The sequence below is a fragment of the Dasypus novemcinctus genome, chromosome 2 (assembly GCF_030445035.2).
Source record: "Dasypus novemcinctus isolate mDasNov1 chromosome 2, mDasNov1.1.hap2, whole genome shotgun sequence".
Classification (NCBI taxonomy): Eukaryota; Metazoa; Chordata; class Mammalia; order Cingulata; family Dasypodidae; genus Dasypus; species Dasypus novemcinctus.
Window position 1 is genome coordinate 55,825,594 of NC_080674.1, and position 13,941 is coordinate 55,839,534.

At 38.7% G+C, this 13,941-nt stretch overlaps 1 protein-coding gene across 1 annotated transcript in view; it reads right to left on the reverse strand.

The window, feature by feature from the left end:
• SLC38A9 (solute carrier family 38 member 9) overlaps nucleotides 1-13,941 on the reverse strand; it is a 123,146-nt gene that overhangs the window by 19,177 nt on the left and 90,028 nt on the right. The window lies entirely within an intron of this gene.

Consider the following 13,941-nt stretch of genomic DNA (forward strand, 5'->3'; position numbering starts at 1 on the left):
TTCATTGATTGCACCTTTCATTTCTATAACATCTGCTATTTTTCTATGCATGCCTTCAAATTCTTCTTTGTGCTCATCCAGTGTCTTCTTAATATCCTTAATCTCTTTAGCCATCTCATTGAATTTATTAAGGAGATTTCTTTGGACATCTATGATTAGTTGTCTCAACTCCTTTCTGATCTTTTTCCTTTAACTTCCTGTTTCTTGGTGTGGATTGTACTTTTTTGTTAGTGTCTTGGCATCTAGATTACTAGAGTATTTATTCTGGGTACAGTTTTTCTCTTTAAAGTTTAGGCCTTCCTGGTCTTTCTCCCTTGCTGGTTGCACACTAGGAGCCAAGGCTGTAATTGGTGCTGTAAGCTGTGGAGGCTCAAGCTGCCCTCATTGCACCAGAAACCAATAAAGCTTCTCCCAACTTTCTTCTTTGCAAGAGGTATGGACAGAGTCAAAGCTGTGTGGAATAATCCAAGTCATGCAGGCCTAGACTGTAGTTTCCCATAGAGACTGATGAAGCTTCATGCCCCTTTCTCCCCAGCCTGGGGCGGGGATAGTGCTACAGGTTTGGGCAGCAATCTATGCAGTGCAGGTCCAAGATGACCAGTTGCCTGGGAAGACTTCTGATTTTCAGTCTGTGCCAGCCAAAGGTACCACAGTTATCTGGTAGGCTGGTGTAGGGCCCACCAGCCTCCCCTCTGCCAGAGGCGGGGCTGAAGCCTAGTCTAGGGATACAGGCTGCTCTGGGTAGAAGAAACTAGTTCCTACTGTCACTGTGATTTTTGGTCAGCCCAGCTGTCCCTCATGCTGGGGTGGAGTCAAAATGGCAGCCACTGGCCTCTTTCCGACTTGGGCAGATTTAGACCCAGTTGTTCCCAGGGTTATATCTTAGCTGGCCGAGTCTACCGTCAATAGCCAAAATTGGCAACCAACCATTTCCTCCTCCTGTTTTTGGGAAATGGAGCTTCCAATTCCAGTCACAGAATAGCTCCTGGGGCAATGCATGCTGCCAGAGTAGGATAATCACTGGCCTCTATGGCTTGGACAGTAATTTCTTGGAGAAGCTAGTGCAGGTCCTTGCAGCTTCCTCCCTGCTGGAGGTTGGCACTGGGGCCTAGGCTAGAGCTACAATCTGATTTGGATGGAAAGAAGCCAGTCTCCACGAGCACTGTGATTTTCAGTCTGCCCTGCTTTCCCTTGTGCCAGTTATGGAGTTAAGATGGCGGCTACTGGCCTCTTTCTGACTTGGACAGGCTCAAACTTTAGCTGTTCTCAGGATTATACTTTAGCTTGCTTAATTTACTCATCAGTAGCTGAAGTTGGTGCCCAACCATCTCTTCCTCCCCCATTTTGGGGAAGTGGAGCTTTCAATTCCAGCCATGGAACAGCTCCTGAGACAGCTTGTACCTCTAGTGAAGGATGGGCATCGGCCTCAGTGGTGTGGAATGCTCTACTTACGAATCTTCTCTGAAGATAGGCAGTCTCCTCCTACTATAGCTTCAAGTAGTTTGCAGGATGCTCTTCTGGCCTCCTGGAGCCTCCAAATAGGTCCTTCAGCTAGGTCCAGATAGCTCAGGGTGTTTACTAACGGCCCAGTAGCAGAAGCTGACTCTAGGAGCTCCTTACTCCACCATCTTGCTGTTCGTCTTTATCATTAATTTTTATTGTAAAAATCCATGTCATGGTATGAAAGATTACAAGTGGAAAGAAAATGTCCCTCAATACCCAAAAAGTAGCCAAGATTAAGGGCTTTTGTATATGTTAGTATTTTACTTTACTTTCTCTATATCTAAGTTGGATATATCACTAGACTATGAGATCCTAAAGAACACAGACTATCTTTTTCATCTTTATATCCACAATACCCATCACAACACCTGGCACATAACAGGACTTCAGTAAATAAAGATAAATAAAAATAGTCACATTGACTGTTTAAAGTGCTCTAAGCGCTTACTAGGTGTGAGGCTCTATGCTAAGCACACTACATATATTATCTCATTTATTCCTCAAAATCTTAGATTGTAGATACAATCATTTTCTCTATTTTATAGACAAGCAAACTAAGTACAACTAAGTACAACTCATTCACGGCTACAAAGTAAGTAGCTGGTGAAGTCAATATCAAAACCAAGGTCTTTCTGACTTCAAATTATATGTCCTTATCTACTACAATGGAGAGCTGGTAAGTCTCTAATGCATTTGTGTTACAGCTAAATAAACAATGATATTGAGAGCAATGGAAGAGAGGTAACAAGTAACAAAGGATATAACAGAGCATATTTATAGATGTAAAAGAAATACTAAAATCACAAAGTTCTATTTAATATACATTCAGTAGAACTGGGTCAGGAGCTGCTCTCATCTGAAAATAATGACTGGAAATGATGCAGATGAGGTTCAGCATGATCCTGGGAAACGTACTACCCATGAACAGCATGCAAACATCTGGCTCAAACCGAAGCCATCTTTGTACCAGGCCTGGAGATGTAGGCTCTTGAAAGCTCATTTAATGGAAAAGGGTGTGGATAAGGATCTTTCAGATACTTTTAGAAAATGAGGCTCAAAGCAATGGCTGGCAGGATTAATGATAGGGAACTAATGACAGGTAGAACACCCACTCAGAATGCAGACTGTATTTACAATGATGCCAAAAATGAGCCTGGGAGCACATTCTGTTTCTGAAAACACAGCTTATAATTTGTTCCACTTAACATTCGTAGTGAAAATACAATCCAGTGGAGAATTTACTAACAAAAATGACAGAAACTGACCACACAGATCTACCCCAAATATTGACATAAAACTTCTGCTGATGTATACGCAAATAAATAATGCAGATTCATATGAAGAAGCAAAAAGTAAACAGCAACTTAAAATATGAGGCACCTCAAATCCTTTTTTGGGAACTAAAAACCAAATACAGACAGACAAAACAGAACAAAATATAAAAAGCACTGCATAGGTTCTGATCCAAACATGAGGAAATACCAAGAGGTTAGTCTACATATCCAGGATGGCTATAAGGAATACATAAGCAGATGGTAAGAAATGAATTGGATGATCTGTAACTCTACAGCTTTTTTTTTTTTGTAGCATATGACTTATTAAGGAATAGAAATGCTACCACATTTAGTTATACATATAAAAAATTACCTTTAGTGAAAAACTTACATGACATTAAGCCAAACTTGGAAAACCCTGAACATGTGATCATTATACCTATTTTAGGAGCCTCATTGTTTTTTTTCACAAATGTCTTTAGATGCAAGTTCAACTATTATTTATACAGAGGAGATGAGGGCCTTTTCTGTTCTTTTGTCTTCTTTTCTATTTTCAAACTTTTCATTACTGAGCTTGGAATAACCAACTCAATAACAATATTACAAATTCAAAGTCCCTGGCAAATTTCACATTTTCTGACTTGAATCTCAAGAAAATATCACATCATGTTATTAACAAGACTTCCATAAGTCTCCTTATTGAACCCACCAAAAGGTCTAAAAATTAAGTAAATCAAATGACAAAGTTTTTCTCAGAATATACTACCCCATTTAGCTTAATTTATATTAATAATATATCAATTTAAGCATAATCAAAAGTAGAATGTATACATTTAAATAGTGTTTAGAATGTGGCTGGCACATTCTACGTGCTCAGAAATGCTAGCTTTATCACTAGTAGTTATTAATATTTTAAGAAGGTAACAAGGTATAACTGATTTTAAACTATATTATCACTTCATGTCCTTGTTTTAATTAGGACAGTAAGAAAGTATCATCCAGTGAGAGTCACTGAGTGTATACTTTGGGTGGATTGTACAAGGCAGGGGACTGTATAACACAGTGAATGCTGTGGTGAATGATGGACTGTGGTTAAAAATAAACTATGAGAATGTTATCTCATGAACTATAACAAATATACAATACTAATTCATAGTGTTAATAATAGGATGGTTCGTGGGGAAAAAAAAAACACCAAATATAAGCTATGGACTATAGATAGCAATAATATTGTGATGATATTCTTTCATCATTTGTAACAAACTGTCACAACAATGTAAGGTGTTGGTGGTGGGGTGATGTATGGGAATCCTGTATGGTATGCATGATTGTTCTTCAAAAATTTGGGGAAAAAAACTATCACTGGAGTGGGGTGGAGGTAAAAACAAAAAGCATCATCCATTTAAACCTTTGTTTTGAAAACAAGTGACAAAAGTTCAGTCAGAGTTTAATAGCTGATTCTATGGACATACTAGTTCTACAAAGTCTTAGTTGCAAAATTTAGTGGAAAGAAGAACTCATTTTATGATATATACATATGAAATACAGATTTCAAGGTCCATTGAGTGTTCTAATAAGAAAGGGAAAGACTCTTTTTCAGTCCTTGAGGACACCCTCTATTAAATCCTGAGCTTCTTCTACACTGTCCATCTCAAGGTAAGCATGGTATGACTTTGTAGAGAAGCAATTCTACTTAAGATTTTGGGGGAACAAAAAAATTAACTAGTCTTTGCTTTGCATGGTAGTATGATTTTTTTTAGGAGGCACTGGGATTTAATCCAGGACCTCGTACATGGGAAGCAGGCATTCAATCACAAGCACAAGCTATATCCACTTCCCAAAGAGTTAGGCTTTTGTTTGTTTTTAGGAAATATCAGAAATCAAACCTGGGACCTTATACATGGGAAGCAGGTGCCCAACCACTTGAGCTACATCTGCTCTCCAGTATGACATGGTAAAAATGATTGTGCAACCTGAAACTGCACATAGTAATCAATGGGGAAAATTATAATTGTTCTGTGGCTTTTAATAATTTTGTCAAAACAATGAAAATTCTCTTCCTGTTGGTTACAAATATATAGGGAAAGGAAAAGTTAGTATAGCTAATATTTACTTAGAACGCTGCAACTTAAAACATCAGAAACACTGGGAATTAAAATGTTTTATTTCTTTGTAAGAATTTATGAAGAGTGTTTTGGACAGCATTTGCTTTCTTCTTTTCCACTTACAGAGTGAGCATCTTACCTATGCCTTGGTGAACTGTCATATTCCTTTTTAAGTTTGAATGATCTTCCAACACTTTACCCTTTGCACTTTTAATGTCATGAAATACCTCTGAGCATTCTTTTAATGTGAAGCTTTTTGCCAGTGTCACTTCTGTTGGGACATCTTCATTCTTTTTTGTCACAACCTCTGGCTGCACATCTAGAGTCTCTCTAATGCCACAGTGTCAACATTTCCACAATCAACTATTTCTTTTTTTTTTTTAAGATTTATTTATTTATTTATTTCTCTCCTCTCCCCCCCCACTCCGGTTGTCTGTTCTCTGTGTCTATTTGCTGCGTCTTCTTTGTCCGCTTCTGTTGTTGTCAGCGGCACTGGGAATCAGTGTTTCTTTTTGTTGCATCATCTTGCTGCGTCAGCTCTCTGTATGGGTGGCACCATTCCTGGGCAGGCTCCACTTTCTTTCGCGCTGGGCGGCTCTCCTTACAGGGCGCACTCCTTGCGCATGGGGCCCCCCTGTGTGGGGACACCCCTGCATGGCAGGGCACTCCTTGTGCACATCAGCACTGCGCCTGGGCCAGCTCTACACAGGTCAAGGAGGCCCAGGGTTTGAACTGTGGACTTCCCACGTGGTAGATGGGTGCCCTAACCACTGGGCCAAGTCCGACGCTGAACTATTTCTAACTACATGTATGTTCAACTCAAATTTTATTTCCAGAATTATCACTTTTTATTTCTTTCTTTGTTGTGCTTTCACCTTTGTTGGCCAGTTTTCTCTGTTAATTATCCATATTTGTAAAATATCATATGGGTTTATCCTGAGGAAATAAGGAAGCAAGACATTTACCTGCTTTGCAGTTTGTGTGGGAACTGATAACAGATGCACAGTGACCAATCACTGACAGACTCTGAAAGGAGCAACATGCTTGGTCACTGATCATGAAGCACACCTGTTATTTATATAGTAATGCGTGGACTGAAGAGCTGGCCCCAAAGGCTGTACCTTCAGTAATTACTCACAGTTCATGTTCTGTGGCAACTAAAATTTGAATTGTATTGTTTGCAATTTAATTAAATTATAATTAACGGAAATTTATGCATATAGGCACTGGGCAAAATGAAAACTCCCTGTAATTTAATTGGTTAATAATTTTATGACTGTTCCTAGTAAGACAAATTAATTGTGAGCACAATACAAGTATGCATAAGGTTTAAAGATGAAGCATGAGACTTCACTGAAATTATGTTTTTCCCATGAACACAAGGTTGTTCTCCTCTGTACTTTGGGAAACTGGTGGTAAAGTTAGGGGAAGCGGACTTGTCCCAGTGGTTAGGGCATCCATCTACCACATGGGAGGTCTGCGGTTCAAACCCCAGGCCTCCCTGACCCGTGTGGAGCTGGCCCATGCGCAGTGCTGATGTGCGCAAGGAGTGCCCTGCCACGCAGGGGTGTTCCCGCACAGGGGGGCCCCACACACAAGTAGTGTGCCCCGTAAGGAGAGCCGCCCAGTGCAAAAGAAAGTTCAGCCTGCCCAAGAATGGTGCGGCACACATGGAGAGCTGATACAACAAGATGACGTAACAACAACAAAAAAGAAACACAGATTCCCGTGCCACTGACAACGACAGAAGAGGACAAAGAACATGCAGCAAATAGACACAGAGAACAGACAACTGGAGGCGGGGGGGAGAAGGGGAGAGAAATAAATAAATAAATAAATCTTAAAAAAAAAACAAAAACGAAAAGTATGGTGGAATGGAAAGAGTGATCCAATATATGAGAATTTTACACCACAAAATGGTTTCTGAAATAGTTGGTGTAAGTTGACACAAGATAACACTTAAAAGGCATAGACAGAAAACTGGTATATAATACATACACAACTAATGACCTATATACTATTTCCTTCTTTTTAAATTGTGAAGTTGTGGGTTACAGAACGATCACGGATAAATAGAAGATTCCCATATACCACACTATTATTAGCATCACGCATTGATGTGTAACATTTGTGATAAGTGATAAAAGCACATTTTTATAATTGTACTATTAACTAGAGTCCCTGGCTTAACTAGGGGTCACTGTTTGTGCTGTGTAGTTCCATGGATTAAAAAAATTATTTCTAGTACCATATATACAACCAATAATTTCCCCTTTTAAACTACATTCAATTCAGTGCAGTAATTACATTCACAATGTTGTGCTACCATCATCATGATCCATTGTCAAAACGTTTCCATTGTCCCACATAGAAACTATACATTTAAGCCTTAACTCCTTTTCCAAATCTACCCTGTCCCGTTATCCTATATTCTAGGTTCTGACTATGAGTTTGCTTATTCAATTTCATATCAGTGAGATCATAAATATTTGTTCTTTTGTAACTGGCTTATTTCACTCACCATAATAATGGCTGAATAATATTCCATTGTGTGTATATACCACATTTTAAAAATTCTTTCATTGGTTGTTGATAGACAGCTTGCTTCCATCTTTTCGCAATTGTGAATAATGTCACAACGAACACTGGTGTTCAAATATCTATCTGAGTCCCAGCTTTCAATTCTTTTTTTTTTTTTTTTTAATTTTTTTAATTTTTTTATTTTTTATTGACTTTGTAATAATATTACATTAAAAATATATATGTGAGGTCCCATTCAACCCCACCCCCCCACCCCCCCTCTCCCCCCCCAACAACACTCGTTCCCATCATCATGACACATCCATTGGATTTGGTAAGTACATCTTTGGGCACCTCTGCACCTCATATACATTGGTTCACATCATGGCCCATACTCTCCTCTATTCCATCAAGTGGGCCCTGTGAGGATTTACAATGTCCGGTGATTACCTCTGAAGCACCATCTAGGGCAGCTCCATGTCCCGAAGACGCCTCCACCTCTCATCTCTTCCTGCCTTTCCCCATACCCTTTGTCCATTATGTCCACTTTTCCCAATCCAATGCCACCTCTTCTATGTGGACATTAGATTGGTTGTGTCCATTGCACCTCTATGTCAAGAGGAGGGTCAGATTCCACCTGGATGCTGGATGCAATCCTCCCATTTTCAGTTGTAATCACTCTAGGCTCCATGGTGTGGTGGTTGTCCTTCTTCAACTCCATCTTAGCTGAGTGTGGTAAGTCCAATAGATCAGATTGTAGGTCCAGCTTTCAATTCTTCTGCATATATACCTAGAAGTGGGAATGCCAGGCCATATGGTAATTCTATTCTTAACTTTCTGAGGAAATGCCAAACTATCTTCCACAGCAGCTACACCATTTTACAGTCTATCAATGAATGAATGTTTTTATTTCTCCACATCTTTCCAACACTTGTAATTTTCTTTCTTTTTTTTTAAACAGTAGCCATTTTAGTGGGTATGAAATGAGATCTCACTGTGGCTTTGATTTGAATTTCCCTAATGGCTAATGATATTAAACATCTTTTCATGTGCTTTTTGGCCATTTGCGTATCTTCTTTGGACAATGTATATTCAAGTCTTTTGCCCATTTTTTAGTTGGGCTGTTATCTTCTTGCAGAGTTGAAGGATTTCATTATATACTCTGGATATTAAACCCTTATTAGATATATAGTTTCCAAATATTTTTGCCCATTGTGCAGGTTTCATTTGATGTTCATGTCAAAGTCTTTTGATGTGCAAAAGTTTTTAATTTTGAGAGGTCCCATTTATCTATTTTTAGTTTTCTTGCTTTTGCTTTGGGTGTAAAGTATAAGAAATCATTACAAGGTCCTGAAGATGCTTCCTTATGTTTTCTTCTAGAAGTTTTAGAGTTCTGGTTCTTATATTTAGGTCTTTGTTCCATTTTGCCTTGGTTTTTGTATGTGGTGAGAGATAGGACTCCATTTGCATTCATTTGCAAATGGATATCCAGTTTTCTCAGCACCACTGTTGAAGAGACTGTTTTTTCTGAATTGAGTAGTCTTTGCTCCTTTGTCACTCAGTTGCCATAAATGTAAGGGTTGATTTCTGAATTCTCAATTTGATTGCACTGGTGTATATGTCTGTCCCTGTGCTAGTACTATGTTGTTTTGATTACTTTGGCTTGTAATAAATTTTCAGATTGGGAATTGTGAGCCCTCCAAATTCATTCTTCTTGTTCAAGATGGCTTTGGCTATTTGGGGTATATTACCCTTCCATATAAACTTGATGACTGGCTTTTCCATTCCAATAAAGAAGGCTGTTGGAATTTCGATAGGGATTGTGTTGAATCTGCAAATCACTTTGGGTAAATTGACATCTTAACAATATTAAGTTTTCCAATCCATGAACATGGAATGTCCTTCCATTTACTTAAGTCTTCTTTTACTTCTTTTAGCAATGTTTTGTAGTTTTCTGTGTAGAAGTTCTTTACATCCTTGGTTAGAATTAGTCCTAGAGATTTTATTTTTTTCAGTTGTTATTGTAAATGAGGTTTCCCCTTGATTTCTTCTTCCAATTGTTCATTGCTAATGTATAGAAATACTACTGAAATTTGGGTGTTGATCTTCTACCACACACTTTGCTGAATTCATTTATTAGCTCTAGGAGTTTTGTGTGCGTGTGTGTGTGTATCTGTCAGTATTTTCTGGATATAATACCATGGCATTTATCAATAGGGATAGTTTTATGTCTTCTATTCTACTTTGGATGGCTGTGATTTCTTTTTCTTTCCTAATTGCTCTGGCAAGAACTTCCAGAACCATGTTGAATAACTGTGGGCATCCTTTTCTTATTCCTGATCTTAGAAGGAAAGCTTTCTTTCACAGAGAATATGTGAAGTCTTTCAAAGACAATATGATGTTAGTTGTGGGTGGTTTTTATTATTAATTAATTAATTTATGAAGTACCAGAGCCAGGGATTGACCAGGGACCTCGTAAGTGGGAAGCCAGTGCTCAACCAGTGAGCTACATCGGCTCTCCTAAGTTGATTTTTTTGTTTGTTTGCTTTTTTTTTTTAGGGGGCACCATGAACTGAGCACCGGACCTTTCATGTGGGAAGCAGGCACTCAACTGCTTGAGCCACATCTACTCGCTGAGGGTGGTTTTTAATATATGCCCTTTATCATGTTGAGTAAGTTTCTTCTATTTCTAGTGGTTTTATCAAGAAGGGGCACTGGGTTTTGTCAAATGTCCTTCTGCATCTATTGAGATGATCATATATAATTTTCCCCTTCATTCTGCTAAGTGACATATTATATTAACTGATTTTCTTATGTTGAACCACCCTTGCATACCTGTGAAGCCATCTGGTCCTGGGTGTTTCTTTTTTTTGAGAGTTTTTTTGATTACTGAATCAATATTTTCACTAGTTATTGATCTGTTGGGATAGTCTATTTCTTCTGGAAATGTAGGGAATTTGTGTGTTTCTAAGAATTTGTCCATTTCATCTAAAAAAGCCTGTTGGAATTCTTATCAGGATTGCATTGAATCTGTATATTAATTTGGGTAGAATTGACAACTTAATGATATTTAGTTTTCCAACCATGAACACAGAATGTGCTTCTATTTATTTAGGTCTTCTTTGATTTCTTTTATCATTTGCATTGCAGTTTTCTGAATACAAGTGCTTTATGCCCTTGGTTAATTAAGTTTATTCCTAAATAATTGATTCTGTTAGTTGTTACTGTAATGGATATTCTCTGCCTTGATTTCCTCCTCAGATTGCTCATTACTAGTGTATAGAAATACTATTGATTTTTGCCTATTAGTCTTCTATCTTGCCACTCTGCTGAACTAATTAATTAGCTCTAGTAGCTTTGTTGTAGATTTTTCAGGACTTTCCAGATATAGAATCATATTGTCTGTGAATAGTGAAAGTTTTCCTTTTATTTTTCATGTAATTTGGGGCCTATTGGTTAGGTGCATATATATTTCTGATCAGCTCTTCCTGGTGAATTACCCCTTTCATTAATATATAATGTCCTTCCTAGTCTCTAGTAACAATTTTGCTTTTAAAATCTATTTCATCTGATACAAGTATAGATACTCCAGCTTATTTTTGGTAACCACATATGTGGAATACTGTTTTCCAGTCTTTCACTTTCAATCTACTGATATCCTTTGGTCTAAGGTGAGTCTCTTGTAGATAGCATAGAGATGACTTATATTTTCTTATCCATTCCACCAACCTGTGTCTTCTGTTTGGGGAGTTTAATCCTCTAACATTCAATGTTATTATTGTAAAGGCAGTGCCTACTTCAGTCATTTTGACCTTTGGGTTTTATCTTCATATCTAATTTTCACCACTCTTTTTAGACTTTTACTTACTCATATAATCTCCATTTCTATACTCTTTCAAGCCTCTCTCGCCTGTCTTTTCTTTTTAGGCTGTAACACTCCCTGTAGTATTTCCTGCAAAGCCAATCTCTTGGTTATAAATTCTCTGTTTCTGTTTATATATGAGAACTTGCCCTCATTTTTGAAAGACAATCTTGCTGGATATAAGATTCTTGGCTGGCAGTTTTTCTCTTGCAGTATCTTAAATACATCATACCATGCCTTCTCACTTCCATGGTTTCTGGTGAGAAATCATCAGTCTCATTAAGCATCCCTTATATGTGAGGAATCGCTTTTCTCTTGCTACTCTTAGGATTCTCTTTTTCTTTGGTATTTGACACTCTGCTTAGTATGTGGCTCCAAGTAGGTGTATTTGATTTATTCAGATGGGAGTATGCTGTGATTCTTGGATAAGGATATCTATGTCATTTAACAGGGTTGGAAAGTTTTCTACCATTATTTCCTCACATATTCTTTCTGCCCCTTTTCCCTTTCTCTTCTCCTTCTGGGGCACCAATGACATGTATGTTTGCATGTCTCTTGCCATAATTTAGTTCCTTGAGACCCTGTTCAATTTTTTCCATTCTTTTATTTGTTCTTCTGTATGCTCACTTTTAGAGGCCCTGTCTTCAAGCTCACTGATCCTTTTCTTCTGCCTTTTCAAATCTACTGCTATATGCCTCCAGTGTATTTTTAATTTCATTTGTGTCTTTCATTCCTATAAGATCTGTTATGTTTCTATGTATGCTTTCAAATTTTTATCCTCTTAATATCTTAATATCCTTAATCTCTTTAGCCATGTCATTGAATTTATTGAGATTTGTTTGAACATCTATGATTAATTGTCTTAACTCCTTTATGTCATCTGGATGCTCAGCTTGTTCCTCTGGGCCATATCTTCCTGTTTCTTGGTATGGATTACAAGTTTTTATTGGTGTCTTGGCATCTGATTTACTTGATGTATTTATTTTGGGTTCAGTTTCTCTCTTTAGTCTAGGGCTTTCTATTTGTATGGCTTTGTGTTATAACCCTTCTTTGATACTTACTTCAACTTAATTTGGAAGTTTATAGTGGCTTGTGTTTAGCCAGTCTGAAAATTTTCAGCTCTTTTTTATCACTTTCTTGCCCTTTCTCCTTTACTAGTTGTGGAGTGGGAGCTGAGGATGTGATTAGTACTATAAGCCATGAAAGCTGACACTGTCAACATTATCCCTGGAACTGATGAAGCTTCTCCTACCTTTCTCCCCTGCTAGGGGTAGGGATGGAGCTGCAGCTACATGCACTAATCCAAGCTGTGCAGGACAAGACAGTCTGTAGTTGCCTGGAGAGACTGATGAAGTTCCACACCCCTTCTTCCCTTTGGTGCAGGGATGGAGCCACAGGTGAGTGCAGTAGAGTAAGCTGTGTGAATCAAAACTGACTGCAGTTGTCCAGATAAGACTGGCAAAGCACTGGCCCCCCTCCTCTCCTGCCAGGGGCAGGGATGGAATCACAGGTGTGTGCAACAATCTTGTCCATATGGGCTGAAAGTGACTGCAGTTGCCTGGAGAGGCTAAGGGAACACTGCCCCTCCTCCTCCCTGTCTGAGGTGGAAATGGAGCCACAAATGTTCCCAACAGTCTAGTCCACGCAGGCTGAAAGCGCCTGCAGTTGCCTGGAGATGCTGAGGGAGAACTATCCCTCCTGCTCTAGGAGTAAGGATATAGCCACAGATGTGTCCAATAGCCCAGACCATGCAGGACAAATGTGGCTGCAGTTGCCTGGTGAGGGATGGGGGTGTAGCCACCAGAGGGCCCAAAAATCTAGTCTGTGTAGGCCAAAAGCAGCTGCAGTTGTCTGGAAAAGCTAAACAGACAGGGATGTAGCCATAGCTTTGCCTAACAATCCAGTCCAGTTCATGTGGGCCAAAAGTAAGCGCAGTTGCCCAGAGAGGCTGAGAGCGCATGCTCCCTTTTTCTGCCCTGTTAGGGGTAGGGATGGAGTTAGAGATGTGTCCAACTGTCTAGCCTGCGTGGCTGCAGTTGCCCAGAGAGGCTCAGGATTGATTGGCCCTTCTCCTGTCCTATGGAGTGTGGGGATGGAGACACAGGTATCCAACCTTCTAGTCCATGTGGGCCAAAAGGGTCTGCAGTTGCCCAGAGAGACAAGGAAACACCACTCCTATTCCTGTCCTACTGGGGATAGGGATATAGCCACATAGGTGTCCAGCATTCTAGTCTGTGCATGCTGTAATTTTCTTATATTTAGTGTTTTCGTGCCATATCATTAAAATGAAAACAATTTTCTTGTAGACAGCATATAGTTAGGTCTTGCTTTTTAAACCAGTCTGGCATCTCTATCTTTTAATTGGAGTATTTAGACCATTATATTTAATGTAATTACCAATATGAATGGATTTAAATCTACAATCTTGCTATTTTATTTTCTATATGTCCCATCTTTTTTAGTTCCTTCTTTCCTGACCTCTTTTGGATTACTTGGGTATGTTTTATTACTTTACTGTATCAACACTATTGGCTAATTAGCTATACCTCTATTTCTTCATTGCTGTTTTAAAAGCAGGGTTTAGCAAAATATTGGGGCCAAATATGGTCTGCAAAGCTAAAAGTATGTACCAACTGAACCTTAAAAAAAAAAAGCTTGCTGTTGTTTAAATTTAAAA